Source organism: Rhinolophus sinicus, chromosome 2 (genome assembly GCF_057876585.1).
Source record: "Rhinolophus sinicus isolate RSI-liver-muscle chromosome 2, RSI-T2T, whole genome shotgun sequence".
In the NCBI taxonomy this organism is placed as follows: Eukaryota; Metazoa; Chordata; class Mammalia; order Chiroptera; family Rhinolophidae; genus Rhinolophus; species Rhinolophus sinicus.
The window spans coordinates 153,427,492-153,451,351 of record NC_142502.1 but is presented as its reverse complement, the minus strand read 5'-3'; the positions used below and the strand labels follow the sequence as shown (position 1 = coordinate 153,451,351).

At 34.7% G+C, this 23,860-nt stretch overlaps 1 long non-coding RNA gene across 1 annotated transcript in view; it reads right to left on the bottom strand.

Moving 5' to 3' along the window:
* The window catches only part of LOC141571828 (uncharacterized), a 116,390-nt gene that overhangs the window by 2,103 nt on the left and 90,427 nt on the right, over positions 1 to 23,860 (bottom strand). The window lies entirely within an intron of this gene.

The following is a 23,860-nucleotide window of genomic DNA, read 5'->3' as shown; positions in this document are numbered from 1 at the left end:
AGAAACTATCGCCTCTCTTGGCATAAAGTGAAGATATACATAAGGTACTGTTTCTCCACTATCAAAACAATATGCTAATGACATCCCGGAGAACACAGGTTGTTTGTTTGAACTCAGTTACTTGGACAATGGCCTAAATTCTTTGGGATATTCTGATCATAAAAGCTATGCAATGGCAGTTGAAAGAGTTTGATAATTTGGAACAATTATTTTGTAATTAAGTATAATTTATATACTTTTGTTAATTCATTCCAGTAATATTTTGAGTGCTTATTACATGCCTGACGTTGGATCACTCTTCATAATGAACTAAATAGGATTTAAAAACAAGTCTATTACAATTTCCCAATTTGGTCTTTCACAAGAATATTAAAATGAATTTTCTAAGAAAAAAATGATGGCAAAATGGTTAATAAGAAACCAAGCCTCAAAACTATTTTCCCTCCATAAGATATTTTGATCCCACCGTCCACTGCACTGTTGTCACAAATCAAAGAACGCCAATCTTTCTTGATTCACAGCACCCTTCATGTCTCAGTAATTTCATGGCACCCCAGTAAAGAAATACCTAATCATTCCATTTATTCAGGTTAGGTCCAAATGACTTTACAAATATTTTCATTCTAACAATTTATTAGACATTTGAAAAAAATTATATATATAACATTAAGAAAAAATGAAAATTTTCAAATTTACCAATGTGAGGTGTGCACATCATGGGCATTACAGAGCTTCTCAAACTGTGAAATCAGATCAGATTCTGCCATCCTCATTTGCTGCTTGGTGGTTTGCAAACGACTCCCCTCCCCCCAGACACAGAGGGCAAGGAGATACCAAAGAAAGAGGCAGGCTGCTCTAGATTGGTGGGTGGTAGGTTTACGAAGCAAGGGAATTTGCATAAGAAGCTTGTCTTGGGCGGCCACAACATTAGATCTCCACACCCGCCAGAATCTTAAAAGTTTATATAGAGGCCTTAACTGAGTTCAGTTACATATACTGTCTAGATTGTTCCAACACCACCTTATTCTCTCAAGGTTACATCCTTAAAACACCTCCCAGTGTGAGAATGGTGAGTGGAACATATATTCCAAGGACAGGGGAGGGGCTGAGGAGCCCTTGATTGGCTGGGTCCAGCTCACAGGTCAGCCAGTAGTCATGTCCTCTCAATGGTCTTCTCCAGCACTGTTCCACATTGATTTTCCTGAGGTTCTTATTTTTTTAAACCACAGCCAACTGCTTATATGCAAACATATGACATAATTTAAAAGAATGGCACACAACCTAAATTTGAAACTGAACTACCTTGATCCAGTAGTTCATGCAGTACTCAAAAGATGTTGAGTAATGCTGTTTTCTTTAAAGATTTCAAATCTCCTGAAGCACCCCTGTGAATTTACTGCAGTGTATGAAGGCACTTAAGTACCTAGTTTGGGATTTGAGGCAGAGATGTAATAAATATTTAGGGAAAAGAAAAATGCATAATCAACATCTACATATCTATTTTTCTATTTTCTACAGGAATCTTTCTACTAAAGTAAAAGTTTAACTAAATCCAATTTGACCTCTGATATATTAAGAAACCAAACAATGGGGCAATTAAACAGAAAAATTAAAGTCTAAAGATTCCAAAAAATTTACTTTTTATTTGTAGGAGACACTAGTTATGTATAATATACATGAAATATACACATAATCATATATAACATATGTGAAAATGCCTGTGCCCCTAAACATTCTGGTGCATTAACAAAAGTAATTTATTCTTTTGGTTTCAAACTTTAATTATTTGGAATAAAACTATAAGCATTCTGGGCAGGTGGTTTCTAAGTTATTCAATATTTATGGAGAATTTGAGTAAGTTACTTGCAGATTAAAGAAGTACATAATGTCTGAATTCTTTATTAAAGAAGTACATAATGTCTGAATTCTTATTCCAGATATACACAAGAAAGGACAGAAGCTCAGCTCACCCACTTCTCTTGCTCTGCACTCAGTGATAGAATTTGTTCCCCACAAAAGCAAGTCCACAAAAGACCTCCTTCTTCAGTCATTAATCTCTTCTGAACATAACTGATTACTGTCCTCTTGACCTCCTTCTTCAGTCTAGGGATGGAAATTTCTCCTGCCAAACACTTTGGTGAAACTACAAAACTGCCCCGACCAGAATTCCTTCCTTGTGGAGAATGAAATTAGGTAAGTCCTGGAGAGTAAGAAACAAACTGAATTCATTTACCTGAATTGCTATCTGACTAATAATATGGCCCATCTCCAACCACAAGTGTCAAGGCAGGAGTAGTATCTACAAGATGAATTGCACTCTAAGTCTGCAGGGCAGGGCTAGGTGCTGAACAACTGCTGGAAGGTGAACCTGTGAGTCAGCATCAGTTTTGGAACTGTCTTGGTCTCCATCTCACACAAAAAAAAGAATAGATTGTCTGTGTCTAAATAGTTGTATCCATCTCTGCAGAAGATTTTTTATTGGGCAACTGCATGTGAGAATAATAAATCTTTTGGTTGATGAGAAGTCTGAAGAAAAGAGTTCTCACAATGACATTTTTAAAGCACTGGTGCCTGTATTATCTGTCAAGTCTAAAACCACTTTACAGAAATGTTAGGAGTATTAGGCTAATTAGACAATTAGGCCACACTTTCTAGAATGAAACACAATCTGGGTGTCAGGCTGTCACATTATGGTATCCGTACCTACCTCAAAATGGAATTGGCATCAACTCATGAACCAAAAGCCTAGTTGGCAGATGTGTTGGTTTCTAAGGATTTTCACACATAAATACACACCCATGCTTTCATTTCACAGTATCTTTAATGATGCACACATAGTCACAATCAATCTTGCCTCCCAAGAGGAAGTCTGTTTTAATGTGACAATATGCATCATCACCTGCCTTCCAGGCATTTCCTATTCTAGTCTGCATACCTCCTCCCTTCACAAATGGAGGCAGCATGGAAATACACACAGACTTTGGACTCAGTTCAACCTGGATTTGATCCCAATTCTGTTACTTTCTAGTTGTGAAATCATGAAGAGTACCCTTAACCACTCTGAGCATCTCCTCTTCTATAAAATACTTCACGATGTTATTTGTAGAACTAAGTGGGCATACAATGTGCCCAGTAAATGATATATTCTATGAATGATATATTCTCAAATAGATCTTACCTATCTTGTATGCAAGTTTAAAGACTATGGAGGCATAAGAAATTTTCCTGGCCCAATCCTGACTTTGAGGAATCCTTTTCTTCCAGACATCTTTTAATGTTACGAGAACCAACTGAATAACCTGAAGGATCCAGACCTACTTTATTCAAGGCAAGGTTTGGAGATATGAAATTTGCCCTGAACTGACAACCGCAAGGAACTCAGAAAGTACTCAGGACAGAAGCTCAGAGATGATTGTAAATGTAACGACTTTAAAGAACAGACAACAAAGTTATGACCATTTAAATTCCTTACAGATATCAATAACTGGCATTCTCTTAAAAATTGAAACTCCATTAATCTTGAAAATGGTACAACTACATTAAAGCCAAAGTGTAATTTTTCCTTGCAGCTATCAAACCAAGCAGGCAATATTTCCTGACTTTCAAACATTAAAACAGGAAAAGAAATGGTTAATTTTATATTCCAGGAAATTCACTTTTGTCTAAACAATTTTCTAATTTCACTATTAATTTGTTGCCTTTGTTTTTTATTGATACTTTCTAATTTTATGCTAAATCTCTTATAATGTTTTCTCAGTTTCCAAATATTTCAGAAACATTTTAGCTAAAACATTTCAGAAGTTAATCTACATCGAGCTATGCACTGTATTCTAGAAACTCTACTTATAAAGAATATTACTGATGAACTGTTAAACAATTAGAAGGTAAATGGCAAGTGGAAATCAAGTTCATTTCAGTCAGTCACCATTCTAATGTTATATCTGTAAAGTTGCCATAAGATATTTATCCACAACTGTGTAGAATCATGTAGCTGAAATTTTAAAGACTGGAATTTGCCTCATGTTAGCCCCAGTCTTGTTTATTAAAAGAACTGGCTACATCTGCTAATAGGGGAATTTTTCTCTCAGTGCACTTAAGAATTAATAAGTCATATGACCATGAATTTACTCATATGATGTAGTAATAATAAGCATCAGATTTGACAACCATGAAAACAAAAATATATATGGTTATTTATGTTATTACAAAGAAAGGATTTACAGACATAAAACGTGCTTGATCATGTTCATTTCCTCTCTTCTCTATATAATGCATCTTTAATGGAGAAAGACAGAATCTCCATCTTTTATGAAATTGCACAATTTCCTTAATCAGTAGAATCTAAGCAAATGATAAAAACTAATTTAGATTGCCATATAGAATGTTGTTGGTGAACAAAGCTCTTCAGAACTAAGGAATTCCAATAGTTATAAGAGGCATAGGATCATTTACATTGAATAAAGTTTAGTGAGCATGTCCTTTTAAATAAAGTGAGACAGAATAAATATGTTAATGTATTGCCCAATACCTTCATCAATGACATTCTTACTAATATAGCCTTTCCTACACACCACTTTCAAAGCATTTAGTTCAAGCCTGCATAGCCAGACATATGGGCACACAGTCCATCCTTTCTGTGTATCTCACATTTTCTAGATATTCTGTTTCACTACAGATTACATCAAGACCAAAGACCGTAGTAAATGGTGAGACTTCTTTTTTGATACCTTAAAGTATAACAGAGTTGTCATAAATTCTAATCTCATATTAACACATACTTAGTCCCCAATCAAGTGTCTAATTGACTCATTTGATGTAATTTCCATCTTAGAAATTTAGAGAACATTCTATGCTACACATTCAAATAGTGACAGACTTCTGAGTTTAAAAAGACTGCTCTTTACGGTATGATTTCATATTTCAAGGAAAATATTTATATATATCTATGAAATTTTAAAAGATGATACTCCTCGTGCTTCCTTATTTAAAAATCCACAAGAAATGATTATGTGGATGGAATTATCTCTTTATTAATGAGAAGAAAAAAAAGTAAAGCAGTTGTATGAGATTAATATGAGATTTCTCCTTACCCAGACTGTTGAAAAGTCAGAGGGTCAGACGCAATCATAACCAGAAATGGACCAGATGTGATATCTATGTTGGAGAGTTAAGAGGCAGACAAAATTCATAATATAACTGTTTTCAAATATTGATGGGTTTCTGTAGGTAGAGGAATGACATGAGAAATGATGGACTTTGGAGTAAGGGTTTTGAAGAAAAGTGAAATTTGTAACAGAAAATTGAAAGAAGCTTAATAGAATGAGGAAACTTTCAATGGGCAATTGAGAGAGGATAAGTGAAGTGGAAAAATTAAAATTGTTTCCTATAAAACTGAAAACACAAAAGAATATGCACTCTGACTTGTATAATGTAGAAGACCCATAAATATTGAATTGTGCTACTTATTAATAATACATTTAAAACATCTTAAGATCCATAAAAGAAACCTGTAGAGAAGAAAATGCAACTTATCCAGAGACAGTGGAGTATCCTCTAAAAAATAAACAAACAAAAAATAAAAAGATAGAATTCTGACCAAAAAATAAATAAATAAACACATATACATATACAGTGCATAATTTAAAATCAGTGCATCACTGCTTCCCCTTAATTCACATATTGTTTTTTCATAAATTGGGTCTAAGTTTACATGTTCATTCGTCCTGGGTACTCAGATATTTAAATGTGCATAAGAAAACAAATAAAACCATAAAGGCAAAATATATAAGGTATTTCCAACTTAGACATAATTCATTAAAATGACTTTCCATTTCTGTTTACACCTATCAAAGAATATGGAAGGTAAATTTCTATGGGTTCCAAAGAGGGTGGGAAGAATTTCAAAGCTTGCAATAAACTTCGAGGAATAAAAAAAAATGTGAAAGAACATTGGGGCTCTAGAACCCCCAACTAACATTCTAATATAATGTTCCAAAATACAAAATAAAGGAAAAGAAATTGTCAGAAATATAAAAATAACCATGTGATACATGGCTCTATTTTAAGGAAAACATAAACAAAGAAAGATTATTAGTGCTACCTTGTAAGAAATCTATCACTGAGAAAATGAGAAAGGAAAAAAGAAATTGATCACTATATTCAAACAACCTAAGCCCCACCTTTTCCCACACACAGCCATTTTTTCCACTCTGAATCTATGCTTTTCACAACATCTAAAATATAAGCATACCTTCTCCCCATGCATCATAATATCTTCCCCACAATGCAATATTATTTTTTAATTTTCACTTTGTTTTACTAGTGGATGAGAAATAACTTTCAGGAAGTCCCGGGCACTGAGCTCAGTGCTTTGTGTATAATCTCTCATTTAATTTATTGATTTAAATTTCCACTAAATAAATATACATTTGAGATATCAAACATCTTCTTTTTAAAATACAAATCCCTCTGAAAGAGGTCAGCCTTTGTCATCCACTCACACTGTCCTGCAAATGTAAGGTAAGTCTTATAAAAGAAGGAGGAAGGGGGATAGACAATAAAGACACCAATTCTGGACCACATTTTATGGCCGGAGGCAATGAGGCAGCTCCTCAATAGAATGCCTGTTGAGGAACATATTAAAACTGAGACTTATAGCTAAAAAGATAGTTAGAAATAAAGTCACATGTATTAAAATGCCTATGAAAATAAACCTGAAATTGAGGAGGAGTATTATAAAGTTTTATAAATATATAAATATGCATCAAAACCAGTTATTAAATTTCCGTGAAAATTGTTGATTATGAAATATTGATCTATAAACTAACTTCATTATAGTAACACATGCATTCCTAGCCCTCTCCATAAACACACACACACACACACACACACACACACACACACACACTCAAATGCACACAGGAAGAACACTGTCCTTGGCAGTGTAAGAAATGCTGCTGGAGAAAATGGGTGTTTAGGGAACTCTCTCTGTCGGAGACCGAACATAGATCTCAAGAGAAAACCTACAAAGGTATTTCCCTAGAGAATGATCTGAGTGCCCTGGAGGCTCAGCATCCAGGACAAGAAGATTCTAAAAATAATGGCAGAAAGTGTTGATATTTTTAATACATCTACTGTTTAAATGAAGACAGGTTTTTGGAGCTGTTTTTCAGGTAGAAATGGGCATGTATTAATACATACACACTAAACAAACCTGATGTATATATCTATATATATAGATATATCTATCTATATCGACATAGATAGATATATCTATCTATGTCGATATAGATATATCTATATATATATATAGATATATCTATAATATAGATATATCTATATATATATCTATATATATATTATATAGATATTATATATATATAATTTAGTTACTATCTAAAATGTGTATGTATGTGTCTTTAGATTTTCGTTGTTATTGTTTCATCTCTATCACTAAATGATAAGTTCCACGAGGGCAGAAATTTTGTCTTATTATCCACTGTGTTGCCAGCACCCAGAACAGTATTTAGTCCACGAAAGATGCTCAATAAATATTTGCCTGGTGAATAGCCCAAACCATTATAGCTTCTTGCCTGGATTATTACAACAGTCTCCTAATTTGTTTCCTGTGTAGCAGAGATAAGGAAGGACAGAAAGGAAGACTCTGGTTTCTATGAAGGTAGGCTCCAGCCCCGTGACCGAATTCTGGGCAACGGTATGTGGCCATGTGCAGTCCACGTGCAGGCCCCCTTCTGATCCCCATTCACTCTCTTCCCCTTTTACAACAACCTTGGAGGCCTAGTGCTGTACTGAGATAGTAACATCACATGATGAAGGGAGCCTGAATCCCTGAAGGACAGTGTGGAGTAAAGCATTCTGCCACCAATTGTATGGGCCTGTGAAGTGAGGGAGCAATGGCCTTAAGCCACTGAGATTTGGGGGCTACTCATTACAATAATTAACTTGCCCTAATACACTTTTCTTGGTATCCTACAATGCCTTCCTACAGAGCATCCAAAATGAGCATCTTCAAAGAGAAATCAAGTCTTGTCACTTCCCAATAGCTTACTATCACAATAAAAATAAAATCCAAATTTCTTCCAGGCCTACAAGGCCTTGCACAATCTCACCCCCACCTATATCTTCAGCTTTGTCTCAAGCCATTCCCTATTTTATTCACCATAATCTAGCCCAGCAGGCCTTTCTTCTGGTCCTCAAACATCCCAAGCTGGCTTGTTCCCACTTTAGGATTTTTATCCCTGCTGCTTCCCATCCAGGCCTTAGAACAAATGTTACCTCCTCAAAGGCACCCATTTTCCCTCCTTTAACCTATTCATATCCGTACTCCCTGCCTACTGCCCAGAGCTGTCTATCATATTCTCCCATTTTATGTTTTAATTTTTCTTACAATGCTAATACCCATCTGCAATTATAATAGTTTTATGATTACCTCTTATTTTTCCCTTCCTCAAGATTAAGCCACAGGACAACAGAAACCTTGATTGTATTACCCCCACTATCTTTCCAACAAATAAAACAGTCGCTGGCACATCATCAATGAATGGAAAAATGAATTAATCAAAGAATAAATTCATTTAAAGATTGATATATATGAAATCCTGGAAAAAATATGCCAAAATAGCAATTATTAGGTGAGAGCGTAAAAGGAGCCAGTTATATCTTTTATTAGTAATTCACAACCATTCCAAACTTTCTTTAATGAGCATGAAGTACGACACCTGCACAAAATAGTTGTGTTCAAAGAGTAGAAAGAAAAGAGGCTTGGGAATCGGGAAAAGTAGGCACTGCAGGAAAACTGGTTTCCTTACTGAACCTGAGGCTTCTCATCTGTAGAACATAGAAATAGTATGAACATACTCAGAAAGCCTTTTCCAAATCTAACTTTACAGAGTAAATGAAATGAGGCTCTTGCAGCATGTTGTACATTAATGCACACAGATACTTCAAGCTTCACTGAGCTAGAGATGACCTGCTCGGATTCTGTGCAGGTAGCACTATTAAGGTGGTTGAACAATTTGCTGTTTCTCTCATTTGAGGCTCCAAAATATCTTCACTGAGATGCCTGGAGACCTTTGGTTCATATCACCAAGATTTTCACAAATTTTAAAAATAAAATGTATATTCTGTTTTTTATTTCAAAAATATATTAGAATATTAATAGAAAGTACAAATAAATTAACAAAAATAATATACATTTCCATACACATAAATGCCTGTGCATGTCTACTAGAAGACGTATAAAGGACTCTCAGGTGCTCAAACTTACTTTCATTAGTAAGTTTGAATTTGAGAAGGAAATCAAAACCTATACTGACATTGAAGAATATAAAAATGAAAATACATGGCTATCAGTAGGCATGAGAACAAAATTTAGTGGTAGACTGAGTCACAACACTCGACTTATTTGAATATGATAAAAGAGCCAAAAAACCTTAATTGAAATAGGAATAATGTCAAAGCAAATTATAGATTGTCAAGAAGAGAGAATAAGCATAGTCTTGCAGTGACAACATAGGGCCTATATGAATGCCCAATGAAATTTTTTTCATCTCTGTTCTTTAATATGCAGAACTGTCCTATGTATGGCAAGGTATTCGGCATCCTTACCTCCCACACACAAGATGCTAGAAGTACCCCCAATTATAGTGATAAGCCCAAGCTCTATCAGATCCAATCATCCTCTTGTATAACAAGTATCTTACAATGTACCCAATGTTGTCCTGGAACAAAAGTTGTAAATTATATATACCCTCTTACTCATGGGAATTTTAAAAATTCAATATAGTATGTATGTCCAACAAATAATATGAAGGATAAACAACAGGAAAGTAATATATAATAAAATATTATATATTTCTATACATAAATGCTTAAGCATGCCTATATTGAAAGCCATCATGACTGAATCTGATATTTACATCTGAAATGAAAGAGCAAAGATAAAGGAAGACACTCAACTAAAAACCAGTATTAGAGTGAATCATAACAGAGTGAATTTAGAGAACCATGTGATTTTACTGATATGTGGTATATAAACCAAAAACAACAAAAGAACAAGACAAACAGAGTGAATTTATTTACATATGATGAAAGAACAAACGATCTTAATTAAAATCGGAATAACAAGTCAAGACAAATTACAGAGGTAGTATGGTATTCTTATAGACAAGCTATACAACCTATATAAAAATGTCCAGTGGGGTATTAGAAAGTTATATAGAAAAAAAGTTTCTTTGTTGTGTGGAACAATCCCACACATTGTAACACATCTGTCAGCCTTAGACCTACGCACTAAATGCTAGTATCAACTCCCATTATTGTGACAATCTAATACTCCCACAAATTTCCAAACAGCCCTGGTAAGAACCACTGACCTAGTTAATGCCTATCATCCTCACATTAAATATCATTACTTCCTTTAAGGATGGCTCCTGTAGACTGGCTTAGATTCCACCCCATTTCCAAACCTCAGTTGTTAAGCTCTCTTGACATCTACCCACAGCACTTATCTGAATTGTAATTGGTTTTCAAATTCTTAGTTTTCAATTATAACGGAAGCTGCATGAGGAAAGGGACTGTCTTATTCAGTGTGCCATATCAAATGCCTGACACTGTATATGCTTGATAATTTTTTTTGAAGCAAATTCAGGTTATATACTTTAACAGTACAGTTGGATTCCTTCTTTTTCTTTTAGGCAAATTTAGACTATCTAATTAAATGAATAGTTTCAATAATGCCAAAACAGGTAAAACACAAAATGAGATTGGACTGAAAAACATTTTGAAATGAAACATCTACATAGCTGGCATCAGTCTGTTCGGGCTTTTGTAACAGAATATCATGGATGACTTATAAACAACAGAAATCTACTTCTCACAATTCTGGATGGTAGGAAGTCCAAGATCAAGATGCCAGCATATGCTGTGTCTGGTGAGAAACTGCTTCCTAGTTCATGGACTACTGCCATCTCCCTCTGCCCTCACATTGTGGAAGAAGTGAGGGAGCTCTCTGGAGTCTCTTTTATAAGGCACTAATACTATTCATGAGGGCTGTACCCTCATTACCTAATAAATTCCCGAAGGCCCCACCTCCATATACTATCACATTAGGGATTAGGTTTCAACACATGAATTTTGGAAAGACACAAACATTAAGTTTGTGTTTAACTTGCAAAATTATGTAACATAACTATAAAGGAAACATAGGGTAGGCAAGTTGCTAAAAAATGTTCACTGGTCTGTGAGGAGATTGGTTTTCGACCATTTTGCACAAATGAAAAATTCATGAGAACATATTATCCAATGGGATTATTATAATTTATTTTTAATTATTTAGAATCAAAGAGAACAAAGATTAGCCTTTTTAAAATTTAAAAATTCTGAAGAAAATATCAACAAGATAATTTAAGAAAAAAATTACTAAATGCTTTCTATCAGTTAAAAGTTATCAAGTATGTCCAATATGAAAGCTATATTCTCCATCTAGCCACCAGTTACCTGATATGATTGGGGGGTGGTAGTGAGCTGGCTCTGATATATTATTGTGAATTAATTCCACATATTATCATTAACCAAAGTCCATACTTTATTCAAATTTCCTTAGTTTTTTTGCCTAATATCCCTTTTCTGTTCTAGGATCCCATCCAGGATACATTACATTTAGGCATCATGTCTCCTTAGGCTCCTCTAGACTGGGATAATTTCTTAGACTTCCTTTGTTTTTTATGATCTTGGCAGTTTTGAGGAGTACTGAATGACTAATTTGTAGAATGACCCTCTATTTGGATTTTTCTGATGTTTTTCTCATAATTAGACTGGGATTATATATTTTGGGGAGGAAGGTCACAGAGGTAAAGTTCCATTTACATACATCATATCAAAAGTCCATACTAGCCACATGACTTGTCACTGCTGATGTTGACCTTGAGCACCAGGCTGAAGTAGACTTGTTACATTTCTCTAGTACAAAATTACTCCTCCTTACTGTACTCAGAGAGAAAGTCACTATGCATAGCCCATGCTTCCAGGTCTGACAATTAAGTTCATGAACTCATCCTAGAAAAAGTGCTATATACCTCATTGCTGAATATCACTATGGTCACCTTCAAAGTACTCCCCTTGGGAAGCTATGTACTGATGCCAGTGCCTAGTCTACCCTTCAAAGCAACTGTGGAACTCTTTTTCTGGAATGGCCATCAGAGCTGTCATCATATCACACTTGATGTCGTGAATGTCATCAAAATGTCTTCCTTTCAATATTTCCTTTATCTTCGGATAAAGAAAGAAGTCATTGGGGGCCAGATCAGGTGAGTAGGGAGGGTTTTCCAATGCAGTTATTTGTTTACTGGCTAAAAACTCCCTCACAGACAGCACCGTGTGAGCTGGTGCCTTGTCGTGATGCAAGAGCCATGAATTGTTGGCAAAAACTTCAGGTCATCCAACTTTTTCAGCACTTCCAAATAGTACACTTTGTTAACTGTTTGTCCAGTTGGTACAAATTCATAATGAATAAATCCTCTGATAGCAAAAAACGTAACACATTGTTCCAACATGTTAGCGAACTTACTTGTCAGGCCTGGTATAGCATGGGGAGTTATGCTGCTCAACTTGAGGACAGAGTTATCTACATAAATTGTTAGGAAATCATGTACATGGGAGATTCTCCTCTTTAATCTATTCAATCATTCATTTATATTAGTATGGACTCAGAGATACTTATTTTATACTTTAGAATATAACTTAATACTTCTTTATTTTGTTGCTCAATTTTTTTCAGCTTTGGCTATTGGGAGCCCTTTCAATAGGCTTCTGTGACCCTTTGACGTGTCTCCATCAGTGTGGTTTTGTTTTTCAGTTTGTTTTTTTGTTTGTTTGTTTGTTAATTTTGCTTTGTTTTTTTGAGCATTCCTTACTTTCTGGTACTACAAGTTACTCCAGGCTCATCTTATATGTTTCTTCACCAACCCTAGAATCTGCCTTTCTCCAAGGAGCCCTGATTCTTTTTATTGGAGAATGGTATATTTAAAACTAAGATCTGGGCATTGGGTATGCTCATTACTACTGGAGTATCATTGCTTCTAGGGACTCTCTGCTGACAAAGCAAGAAAATAAATGTATATATACTAAATGTATATATACATATATCTATAAATATCTGTCCATATGCATCTATAGTAAGCAAAATGTGAGTTTATTCTGCTGTCTCCAACTCTAATCCATGACAACCTGTGCCTTTCTAGCCTTTTTCCTATTCCTTGCCTGCAATCTCCCACTCTACCAGCCACTTACTTACATAATTGTTCAATTCCACTATATATGTATAGTTTCAAAATTACTAACCTGTACCTAAATATATTTTTCAAAGAGCTATTACATAGTTAAAAGCTAATAGCTAAAAGTTTAAATGACAAATAAATATATGAATTAGCTTACTGGCTAAAAACTCCCTCACAGACAGTGCCGTATCATATTTACACTTCGCTAATCAATTTAGATCATTTATTGTAAGTAACACTCCTATACTTTTGATTCAATCCTCAGTGGTCATCAATTTATTATAATGTGCCCAAATTTCACTTATCAGCCAGGACCTAAAATCAGTCAATATTTTCCTGTAAAAACAATAGTAATCACTACACAGGATCTCATTTAAATTAACAAATTGGCATTTTCCACAATAAATGTGTAGATCGCACCCTGAGGTATCACTCATTATTCTTCCCAGCTAAAATATTAGCCTCAGATACTAGGGAAGAGACAATGAAAAATGATGTTTCTGTGTACCTCAACTATTTTTCCTGCTACCATAATGAAAGCATTTCAAATTTTTAAAAAGAAATCTCTGGGAAATTTTTTATCTTTTGCACTACTAAAGTCTCAGTGCCACTGTATAAAGTTAACCTCTTTAAAAATAACAACATTCCTTTACTGAGCACATACCACTAGCCAGAGGCTGTTCGGATATGTTCTCTTTATTATGTACAAGCCTCTCACCAGGCCTACAAGGTATTAATACATATACCATCCCTATTTTAGAGAAGAGAGAAATGAAGCTCAGAGAAATTAAATAATTTATGCAAGGTTGAACAGCCAGTCAAAAGCAAAACAAGTCTCTGATTTCAAAGGCTATGCTCTTTCCACCATAGCAGGTAGAGCGTAGCAAAGATTACCCTGGGAAATCAAAGCCTGGGCATGCATACCCAACTCCTGTTTGTACAAGCAGAGACAAATTTAAAATGAAAAAATAACACGTCCATTCTTTCCCTAATTTCACTCAGGACCTTGTTCAGGGAATAAACTAGGGTCCCAAAAGGAAAGTAATTCTGACAAGTGACTTTGGCAAAATCGGTGACCATATCAATATTCATGTGGGTTATCTCTAATTCAAACTGGAAAATAAATCTGGCAGCACAATAAAATGGTTCCCAATAAAGGTAAAGCCTTCTTAAACTCAATAACACTTTCCTTAATGTAGCTTTCTGAAAACCTCCACAAAGAAATATGAATAGTTGAAAGATTATTTCAACATTAAAACGTACAAATAATCCAGGTAGAGAAGTTTTTTTTTAATTACTACTTGTTTACAGTGCAAGCTAATTTTAATTTCCTTGCTTTTTTATCCCTTGACAAATATCATGTGTATTGTTTGGGCCCAAACAAAATATAAAATATATAAATGAATTAAAACTGTTTCTCTTAATACATTTAGTATGAATGACCTCATTGTGCTGCAAATTTAGGAAGAGGAAGGAAAAATATATATCATCTATAAAACATGAACTCTTCTCCAAATTAACTGAGAAGGCTTTCTGGATTTGTTTTTTTCTTATAAACAGAAAACTTGATCATAAATTGCTTCACTACTACAACTGTATCTTTTTCTTGATATGAGAAAGAAAAATGGAGGAGAGGCAACTTTGGACAAATAAGATGGTAGCTGTCTACCTGGATGCAGTGACAGTGCTGGGGACCTGGTTAGAAGCCCACTGCTTGTCCATATCTATAATTAGGAAAAAATTCTCTGCCAAATAAACTTACACTTTTGGGCTGTTTTTGTTGTTGTTGTTGGTTTTGTTTTGTTTTGTTCTAGGCCAATTATAACTTAAATCTTCCATTTAAAATGTCTACTCCAAGATGAAGAAGGCATATTTTTCAATACCTGTATAAATAAGCCACAGTTCAAACTGATTAATTATAAAAGACCACATGAAAAGAACCCTTTAATAGAGGACTAGAATGGGCCCCATGAACTCAGACTCTGGATTCCCATAATACATAAAGAGCTCAGCCTCTTCTGTGATTGTACTGGACTCTTAAAGGGGGTGAGTGGCTGTACAATTTAAAGGGTATTTACTGTAAAAAGATGCTTAAGGGAAGAGGCTGGCTAAGTAAAAGAGAAAAATGGTAACAAGCACAGGTAGACATGATATAAACTGGGGAAATTAAAGAAAAATTTTCTATATCTAAAAGTGATTAATCACACGTGTAAACATCCACAGCCTCAGCAAGAGCAGCTTGAAATATTTTTTAATTAAAAACACAAACAGCTCATTGTCAGTGAGTAACTGTGTTGACATAGCTTTATTAAGATTCCTTTTCATTTGCTATATAAAGAAACTTTTAATGATTGAGCATAGCCTAAATAGACTTATCCAACAGAAATTTCTGAAATAATAAAAATACCTGATAGCCTTACCCAATACAACTTTCTGAAATAATGGAAATACATGAAACCTGTGCTGTCCAATACAGTAGCCACTAGCCCTGGGGGGGCTATTGAGCCCTTGAAATGTAGTTCTTATGACTGAGAAACTGAATTTTAAATTTTAATTAAATTTTAATTAAATTTAAATAGCCACACGTGGCTATCATATTGAATAATGTTGGCCTATGAACTAACTCTAGTTTTATCTCCTAAGGGAAAGATATACATATGCTTACTACTGAACTCACAGTTGCAAGAAAGAACAATACCTACCTTTGTGATACTAATATAAATGAATATAAATAACAGCCTTACCATATCTATCAATTTCTTCTTTCCTTCATTAAATATTTATTGAATAAATAAATATTCTCAACATGCTACCTAAGTTGATGGCTAGGTACCCAGATCATTTCATTTAGAGAAGTAAAAGTACTTAGAAAGATTAAAATTATAATACATGTTGATTATCGGGTTGAATGAAATACAAGATATTCTACTTAATACCATTAAAATACTAATTACGACAGAAAACTTGCTCATTAGCTTCACATATGACTACTGTTCTCTTTACAGACTCTATAGCCTTTCTCCATGTGAATGTTATAGTTTCACAAAATTCTGCTTTCCAACAGCAGGCACTGGTGAGTAATCAGATCTATGTTTCTGTATGTAGCTGCCATTAAAATGATCAAAGGGCAACCACCCAATCACCCCACATGTGTTTAGTCTAAACGAGGCTCATAAGGAACCCTTCTGGATTTCTATCATCTTTTAAAATATAAATAAAAATGCTATAGGAAACCACTCCACCAACAGATTTAGCTCTCTCTTCTAGTGGGTAATTACAGTAAATAAAATTCGAGGTTCTGTCAAAGCTGTAGTCTCAGTAGACTATATAAATTTGCTACAGTGAATGGAACTTTTTCAGTGAGACATGTGTTAAGAAAAAACTACTTAGTAGTCTAGACAAAAATTTGAGAGACCTTGGATATGAGTTCTAACCAAGCTTATCCTCTTTTTGTGACATCTGAAAAATCTTTCTGACCCTGAGTTTTCTCATTTCAAAAAATAACCCTATCCAGAAATCCCACTAAAGAGATTTCAGCATGAGGAGAAACCACAGAAAATGTAGTTTTAGGAGAGAGGAATTCATAGTAGCCCCTCATGCATACACTATCAAAAATTGAAAAGAACTTACATGTCCGTGAAATGCTATGCTTTATTTTAAATTACCTATATGTATTGTCATAGAAAAAAAGCTCATGACATATTGTTCACTGAAAAAAAAAGTCGATCACAGAGAGAGTGAAGAGAGAAAGTTCCAAAAAGATGTTCATCCAAATAGTAACAATGGTTAACACAGAGTTGTGATACTTGGGTGCTTTTTACACTTTGCTTCTACTTCTCTGTATTATTTGAAACTTTAACGTCTAGTATAAATTACTTTCTTCAAAAATTATACTACTGTGTTTATAAATAAAAAAGAATGAAATACTTGCCTGTGGGTTGTATTAGGTAGGGTACTCCAGAGAAATAGAACCAACAGAATAGAGAGAAAAAAAGATTAATTGATCGACTTCAAGGAACCGGCTCCCATGATTATGGATCCCTAATGTTATTGGAGGAGTAGCTTCATTAAATCCTAAAGTTTTTTCTCAAAAATGACCAGACCAGTTAGAAAGGGAAATAAATTTGAGGAACTACTCCTAGAAGGCTTTAAGGACTAAGAATTCCCTCCCTTGCTATGGCGTGGCAGAGGAAAAGAAGAAAGGATTAACAGAGATCAACCTAGAGCATCTTATAGGAGAGAAAGTCATGATGTATACTTTATCACTGGACTTGTTTCATATATTGAACAAGCATTCATTGAAGGAGAGCCTTCTCTACTGACAACGAGATACATTAGTGGGGACAGGAATGATGATGGGGAGAAAGATATGTTTGTAGCTAACTATTATAGAATGCAGTGTGAAATTTGCTGTAGTAGAGCTAGAGATAAGAACCTGCTCACTGTGTTATACAGCATGGTACTAATGGGCCTGATCTAGTTACTTAGCACACAACAAATGAAAATGAGCCTATCGGTGACTACCACAAGTTATAACTGTCACCTTTCTTGATAAATGACAGCTGAGACAATAAAAATGAAATGGTGCTCAACTGTTTGTTTTTTTCGAGTTTTGAATTTTTTTAAGTTCAAAAATTTACTTTAAAATTTTTGTTCTGTTTTTGAGGTCATCAACATGAGCATGATAATGAGAGTTAAAATTTTTGTTGTAACAAAAAGACTAAATTCTATTTCTTGTATTTTTAAAAGCAGAGAAGTGTATAGTACTTTTTTGAAAGTTATTAGAATGTTTTTTTAAAAAGTGGCAATCTCCTGTTATCTGGAAATCTATGATTGTGGTGGCTTGGTAAATCCAAAAATCTGCAGGGTAGACCAGTAGGCTAGAGACCCAGGGAAGCATTGTAGGTAAAGTCCAAAGGGAGTCATTCCTGGCAGAATTCCTTCTTGTTCAGGGAAGGTCAATCTTTGTTCTACTAAAGCCTTCAACTAATTGGTTGAGGCCCATCCTCATTATTTAAAGCCACTAATTTAAATGTTAATTTCATCCAAAAAAGTACCTTCACAGAAATATTCAAAATAATGTTTAACCAAATATCTGGTCACCACAGCCCAGCCAAACCAACATGAAATTTAACCATCATATTGGTTTAAACATGACATTGCTATAATGGAATATAAATGTGAGAGTGAGAAAACATAAATCTAAAATTTCACACAATCTCACCAATTCTTAAGATAAAAGGTCAGTTTGAATTGGTGAAAAGTCTTAGTCAAACATTTTATTAAAGAAATATAAAATTGATTTTCCTATTTTCCCTCTCCTTTCTTTTTAAATCTCCAACTCCACTCCTACCCCCATCCTCATCCCCTTTATCTTCAAATCTCTTGCCAAATGCTTCACAGAGAAAATGAAAACCAACAGACGGTGTATTAGTTTGCTAGAACTACCAGAACAAAGTACCACAAACTGGGTGGGTTAACATCAAGAAATGTATAATTTATTGTCTCAGTTCTGAAGGCCAGAAGTCTGAGATTACGGTGACAAAAAGGTTGGTTCCTTCTGAGGGCTGTGAAAGAGAATCTGTTCCATGCCTCTCTCCTAGGGTCTAGTGATTTTCTGGCTTGTAGATGCATCACCCCAACCTCCATCTTCATCTCCACATGGCATTCTCCTTATGTGTATGTCTCTGTGATCAAATGTCCTCTTTTTGTAAGGACACAGTCATATGGAATTAGGGCCTTCCTCAATGATCTCATCTTAATTTAATCATCTGCAAAGACCCTATGTCACATTCACAGGTACTGGGTGTTAGGACTTCAATATAGGGGGAGAGGGGGAGAGAGATGATATAGTTGAATACATAATATACAGGAATTCTATTAACCTAGAGTTATCATCTCTATAGCATCCCCCCTTCAGTATTTATCCTTCCTTCCTGTCTTCTGTTTTAATAGAGGACCTGCCCAGCCTCCCACACATTCCCAGCTAATCTGTGCAAGTGTGCTCTTAATTCCATTCCTTATTACTCCATTAATTAAACCTCCAGTCTCCTATATATTTTCAAATTTTGCATTTTTATTGGATGCTTCTCACCCATCTTCCCCTCCATCTTGGGTTTACAAAAAAAAGGGGGGGGGGGTGTCTATCCTTCCTGAATCCTACAGCCTCCTAGTACTATGTCTCCCCTCCAGTTCTCTGCCACCTTTCTTGACAACGGTTCCACACAATGCCGTTTGCCTTCAAATCACATTTACTCCTCATCCTACCCCAGTCTGGCTTCCACCCCACCCCTCCACTGAAACTACTCTGGTTCAAGTCATAGGTGACCGTGTTGCTAAATCTAAAAAACAACTTTTCATCAACTTACTTGATCACTGATACTCTTTGAGCAGAAAATTTATCATTTGCAATTTGCAGGGCTACTCCCTTCACTTGGCTTCCATAGCTTAGTTTTAATCTTCCTCATTCACTATATGTGTGTTTATTGGATAGCTTTTATAAAGTGAAAATTTTTATAAGAGTTTCAGACTTACAGAAAAGTTGTGAAAACAGTACAGAGATTTCCCATATACTGCATACCTAGTTTCCCTTATTATTAACTGGGTGCATTTGTTATAATAAACCAATATTGATACATTCTTATTAATTATAGTCCATTCTTTATTCAGATTTCCCTAGTTTTTATCTACTGTCCTTCTTCCCTTCCAGGATATTACATACATTTAGTCATCATGTCTCCTTAGGCTTCTCTAGACTGAGTCAGTTTATCAGACTTGCCTTGATTTTGATGACCTTGACAGGTTTAAGGAGTGCTGGTATTTTTACAATGTTCCTCTATTTGGATCTGTCTGATCTTTTTCTCATAATTAAATTGGGGTTATGTGTTCTGGGGAGGAGGACCAGAGAGGTAAAGTGACATTTTCATCATATCATACCCAATGTACATACTGTCAACATGACTTATCTTCGATGTTGACCTTGATGACCTGGCTAAAATAGTGTTTGTCAATTTCTCCACTGCAAGGTTATTCTTTTTCCTCTCTTTGCAATCTGTATTCTTTGCAAAGAAAACAGAGCCCATGCTTGTGGGGTGGGGAATCATGCTCTATATCTTTGATAGCAAAGTACCTCCATAAATTGTTTGGAATTCTTCTGCACAGGAAAGTTGTCTTCTCTGCCACATTTGTTTATTCAATTATTTATTTATGTTAGTATAGATTCATCAATATATAATCCAATACTACTATACTGATTTTTGTTGCTCAAACTTCCAGCTTTGGCCATGAGTAGCTCTTTCAGTTGGCTCGTGTGTAAAGGATTTGACATGTTCCCATCATTTGGGGGGAGGGTTTGAGCATGTCTGTACTTTACAGCATTACGAAACACTCCAAGTTCACCTTGTATACGAGTATTTTGCACGTTTCCTAGAATCAGCATTTCTCTGAGAAACCCTCATTTCTTTTCTCCTCATTCACTTTTAAAAGCCACTTATCCACTGATCTTTAAATACTGAAGTCTTTGGGACCTTTTCATTGCCTTTCTTAACTTCTTATTCTATATTCTTTAACTTAGAAGTCTTAACAACTCTTATGGCTTCCATATAAATGCTGATGGATTGATTCAAGGTCAATTATCTATCTTTATTTGAGATTTCTATTCTGAACTCATCTCATATGTCCAACTTCCTAATCAACTTCATATTAAGCTATCCCATAGACATCTAGAACTAAACTTATGTCTTCATAACTGCTTCTTCTGCCCCATATTTATTCTTTCATTGTTTCCTTCCTTACTGCCATCCTTCCAGCTATTCCTACCAAAAAACTAAAATTAATTTCTGATACACTTCTCATATCATCACATACAATCAATCACTCAGTCCTGTTTATTCTCACTCTTTGATTCCATCAATCACTATTACCCAAATGCAAGGCACCACCATCTCTTTCAGAATACTGAAATGATCTTCTAACTTTTTTATACCTTTTGTCACTCTTTTATCCCTTTAATTCATTTCTCACATGGTAACCAGCGTGTTCTTTCAAAAACATAAATCTGATCATATGTTAGTCAGCTTTTTCTATGTTATGCTATAGAAACAAACAACCCAAAATTTTAGTGCCTTGCAACAATAAAGGTTGTTTCTCACCTATGTTATATGTCAGCTGCAAGTCAGCTACTTCTCTGCTCCACATGTCTTTTTTAATTCTAAACTCTCCTGCACTTATATTCTACAACTAAAGAAAGTCTCATTGGAAAAAACTCTACATCAATGGAATTGGAACACATACACCTCCCACAGAAAGTGCTACAAATTTGAGGCACTACAAATTTCTTTGCAAATGGTAGATACGTATAATTGTTTTTCAAGGAAGTCAGTAAGTAACTGAATCAATAACACAATCAAGCACAATCCATCATCTTACTCGCAAATATTAGATGGCTTCCTTTCAGCATCTAAAAGTTACAAGTCTCTCTAAGTAAAATATACAGAAGTCCCAACCAGTTAAAATCCGAGGCACAAAGGTTAGGATCTTATGATAATCTCAACATCAAATACAAATGTAACTCCTCTTGATCCAGGGAAAGGACAAGTTATCTGTTGACCACGTAACTAAAATGCAATGGTAGAACAATGACAGTATAAGGGCAACAAAGTTTCTTCATCAGAAAAGACAATAATAGTAAAAGTAGAACTACCATATTATCCAGTAATTCAACTTTTAGGTATATATATAAAGGAAATGAAATCACTACTTCAAAGAAATCTCTGCACCCCCATGTTTATTGTAGCATTATTTACAATAGCCAAGAAATGGAAATTACCTAAGTGTCTGTTGACAGATGAATGGCTAAAGAAAATGTGATTTGTTTTATATATATATATGAATATGAATATAAGCATAATAGAATATTATTCAGCCATAAAGAGAAGGAAATTCTGCCATTTGCAACATGAATGGAATTTGAAAGCATCATGCTAAGTAAAATAAGTCAGACAGACATAAATACCATATAATCTCATTTAAATGTGGAATCTAAAATAACAGAATTCAGAGACAGAGAATAGATTGACGGTTGACAACGGGTGGAGGGGGGAAGCAAGGGAAATGGGTGAAGGAAATCAAAGGGTATAGATTTCCAATTATAAGATGTATAAGTTCTGGAGATCTAATATACAGTAAGGTGACTATAGTTAACAATACTCTATTGTACACTTCAAAGTTGCTAAAAGCGTAAAATCTTCAAAGTTCTCACCACACACAAAAAATGGTAACTATGTGACACTACAGTTGTTAACTAACCTTTACTGTGATAATCATTTTGCAATATATACATACAGAGAACGCCAAAAAAATGTGTACACATTTTAAGAAAGGAAAAAACTGTACTAAAATTGTAATACAATGAATGATGCTAGCATTCATTTGATTAACACCATCTTTTGAGCAAATGTCATATTACATATTGCTCCTTCAAAAAGTAATACATAGATAACATCTCTTAAAATGTGTACATTTTTTTGGCACCCCTGGTATATCAAATCCTAATGTTGTACACCTTAAACTTACAAAATGTTATGTGTCAATTATATCTCAATAAAGCCGGGGGGGGTGGAATTAAAAATAAAATACTTTTTTAAAAACAGAGAAGAATGCATGGCACACAGCAGTTTCTCATCCACAGAAGTTCTGAAATCCTAGTGAGCAGATTTTTGTCATCAGGGAATGCTCTCTGAGAGCAAAAAGTGTTCCCTATTAGGCCCTGGATTTGCCACTACAATCTGTTGTGCTCATGGCTCTTAGATCTACATACTCTGGTACATACTTCCAGTTCCATTTTTTTCCTTGACAAGAGCTGGAAAGGATATTGAAAGGCTTCTTGCTATATAATGTTGGAGGCTCAATGATCAAAGTCTAGAATTGTCATAGTTCCTTTTAATACAAGATAGAAGATTTGTTTTTTGTTTTTTGTTTTTTGTTTTTTACTATATACATTCTATCAGAACTTAGCTTTTTTTAACTTTTTAATTCTAGGTAGTTCAGTTTGCCAAGACACCTCCACGTTTCAGTAAGAAAACACTGACAAGGTTCAGTAATAATTGAAAGAGTCCAGCGCATGCTCTCATTGGTAAAACTGAGAACAAAGACGGTGATAAATTATTTGAAGAACAAATAGCCTAAAATACAAAGTCCAGCAATAAGATATTTTTAAATAAGCCTGAAATGTAAACCTTTGGGGGAACCATGAGGTGGACCGCCTGTCATGGCATTTCAGGAACATCTAAGAGATAAGGAAAATGCAGAGAAACTAATGAGAATGTGTGGTTTAAATGATGTTAGACTCTCCATGGGCTTCAGATGAGACAATTAAATAAATAGTATGTTACAGAAATTTCTCAATTTCTGTAACAAATTAAGCATTGGTTTAAGAGATAAAAAAGCATTTTAGCAGTAAATTAACAAGTAACAGAGATAACAAGTGAAATTCAAAGACAAGGGAAAGGGATTGGAAGTTGAAGGATGGTTCTCCAAAAGTTGCCACTTCATTTCGGTTAATTAGT